Source organism: Triticum dicoccoides, chromosome 5B (genome assembly GCF_002162155.2).
Source record: "Triticum dicoccoides isolate Atlit2015 ecotype Zavitan chromosome 5B, WEW_v2.0, whole genome shotgun sequence".
NCBI classification, from domain to species: domain Eukaryota; kingdom Viridiplantae; phylum Streptophyta; class Magnoliopsida; order Poales; family Poaceae; genus Triticum; species Triticum dicoccoides.
Genome location: NC_041389.1, coordinates 657,875,812 through 657,878,724, shown reverse-complemented (window position 1 = coordinate 657,878,724; position 2,913 = coordinate 657,875,812). Strand labels below are relative to the sequence as shown.

The following is a 2,913-nucleotide window of genomic DNA, read 5'->3' as shown; positions in this document are numbered from 1 at the left end:
GAAAGGTCGCGTCTGCTCTGGGCCGGCGTCATTACAGAGCAGCCGCTCTACACCGGCATGAATGCGGGCAGCTGGCGTCGGAAGGGAATGCATGTGGGCGAGGAAGGAGAGTTTTGAGTGGGCCAGGGTAGTCAGGAGCGGACGTGGCAGCGGTCCGAACGCCCGCAAAGCGTCCCCTAGTTGAATGACAGAACACGTCCGGACCGTATGGTCCGAATGCTTGTGACGGTTTGAGAGTCCAAGTTAGAGATGCCCTGATAAGTCTTTCCAAAATAAAAACACGTTTGTGTTCTCTTGGAAAATGATCTCTGGTGATTGCCCTGGATCGTGTTACGCAGGAGTCGTGTCGACATCATCATCTCCTGCCTGGACACGGTGAGATCGTGACGCGGGACGCGAGTTGGCAGGCGACCGCGGTCGGTGCAGGATGGTTGTTCGTGAGGCGTACGTGCTCCCGCGTTTGACGGCTTCCAATATCCTTTAGTATTTGAAGTACAGAGCGTTTATTTTTCGTTCTTTCTTCTTGCCGGGAGCGTTTCAAATATCCTATCCGGGCCCGTTTGGGTTTCTGGAACGTGTGCACTAGTCGCCCAAATCCAGGCCTAGCGAGTTTCTTTTCCTTTTTCCTCTCGACACGGATAGTAATTCTGACAAAAGAAAAACCAAGGAAAGTTGAGGCGACTTCATCTAGATCCTCGGCACTGCCGCCCCCACTTCGGCAATCTCCGGTCACCATCGGAGGCCTGAAGGTACGATCAGTCCCACGTTTTTTATTCTCTTTCCCTCCGTTTTCCTCACGGATTAATGCGTTTTCCCATCACACCATCAGATTAGCTTTGGCGGTGCAGTCGCGGCGATTCTTTCTCCTCTGTACCGGCAATCTTTCTCGTCGTCAAATGAAGACATGTAAGACGGTGTCTATGTGCACCCCACTTGAGGAGGCTCAAGGCACACATGTGTTTAATATCTTGGGATACAACAAGCATAGAGGTATGGGCCACGACGACAACAGTTACATACGGTCCGGGGTTTTTGTGGTCGGCGACCACGACTGGGTCATACGCTTCTTCCCTGATGGGTACAAAGGAGAAGGCCAAGATTACATCTCAGTTTATCTCGAGCTTTTGTGCATCGCTGAACTCCGGGCGTCCTGCGACATGAGACTGGTGGACCAGTGCACTGGAATCTCGTATTCAATGCATAAAACAGGACCTAGGATTTTCAGGTCCAGTGATATTAGCAGGTTTGCTCCACTGACTCCTATTTTCATAAGGCGAAGTGAGATCGAGGGCTCCGTTTACCTTAGGGATGATCGCCTGACGATCGAATGCATCGTCACAGTTTTCAAGAGGCCACATGTTACCGAAACCAAATCGTACCCCAAAATCGACATGCCACCACCTGACATGATTGACCATGTTGCCAAGCTGCTCGAAGAAAAGGAGGGATTTGATGTCAGTTTCATTGTTGGAGGAGAGATGATTGAAGCACATAGGTTTGTTCTTGCTATGCGGTCACCTGTTTTGAAAGCAGAGCTCTATGGGTCAATGCAGGAGGCGAGACCAGGGCAATGCATAACCGTCCAGGACATGCAACCTGCTGTTTTCAAGGCCGTGCTCCATTTCATCTATACTGACTCTTTGCCTAGCGGTGAGGATACTGAGATGGTCCGACTTTTACTAGTGGCCGCGGATAGATATGCAATGGATAGGCTTAAGCTGGTTTGCCAAAGTATCCTTTGCGAGACCTGAACAAAGACACTGTGACAACCACATTGGCTTTAGCTCACCAACATAACTGCCACCAGCTTAAGGATGCTTGCCTTCAATTTATCAAATTATCAGGTTTCAAGGATTTCAAGGCGACTTGCCCATCTTTCATAGAGGACCCATTGGAGAAGTGAAGAAAATTTTCGTGAAGCATGAGCAGCTATATTGGTAGATTCGCTAAATTTCTCATACCAATTTGTCATAGGGATAATCAGCACAATGTTACATGAATTCAAGAGTGGTTAAGTTAATTCTCAAGTGATACGAATGGCGTGAAAGTCGCCCTAGTCAACCTGTTCAAATCTGAACTTTTTATTTAGGAGTGCTTCTCTGCTACGTGTAAGATTTGCTCTAATTTTCTTTCAAAAGTTACTTCTTGTGTGCAACCTTTATTGAGCATTTGATACCCAGATGGTCTATGTCAGCATGCAATGAGAATGAAATAGGATTGCCCTCTTCCTTTCACTTTCTATACTAGTTCGCCTCCTCTTAGATCTGTGTAAGTGCCCTCTTGCCGCCAGTCCACCAAGGCTCCGGAGGCCCTTGGGTCTCTCGAAGACGCGACGAATCGCAGCTCCACAGTAGCTTGACTTGTCATAATTGTAACACAAGAGAGAGACCTGGCAAATTGGCAGGGGTAAGAGATGTAAATCTATAATATAAGTTGGTAGTTGAGAGTTTCTGATTTATGCAAGACCAGTTTATAAGCATCTGCCTTCCTAGGGATAAAAAGCGTGTGCCATGAAAAAATGCAGAAACATTTTCACTTCTTTCAGACTATTTAGTTAGCAAAATACAAACAGTATCAGTGATGCAAGCTGTAGATCAGAGAGAGAAAATTTTACTTATTAAATTGGCAAGTCTTGTACAATGAAGAAGAACTGTGTCTCCAAAAAAAAATATTCAACTGAAAAGAAAATGTTCCGAAATCACATTTCTTCTAGATGAAATAGCTAAGGAAATGAATATATAAGTTGGTTACAAGCCTGATCTGCGTCACCCCACCCCACAAGTGTAGGTGTTCCCAGTTGATGGGGTCTGTCCATTTGAGTGTAACTGAAACCGAACCGAAGCGAGGTCTGGAAACATAGTTTTTTTTATATGAGAAACAACGTTGTGGCACGCACAATTAAGCACAAGAGGG

At 46.4% G+C, this 2,913-nt stretch overlaps 1 pseudogene; it reads left to right on the top strand.

The window, feature by feature from the left end:
• The first annotated feature begins 896 nt into the window (after positions 1 to 896).
• On the top strand, positions 897 to 1,578 carry LOC119306922 (annotated as a pseudogene).
• Positions 1,579 to 2,913: the final 1,335 nt, after the last annotated feature.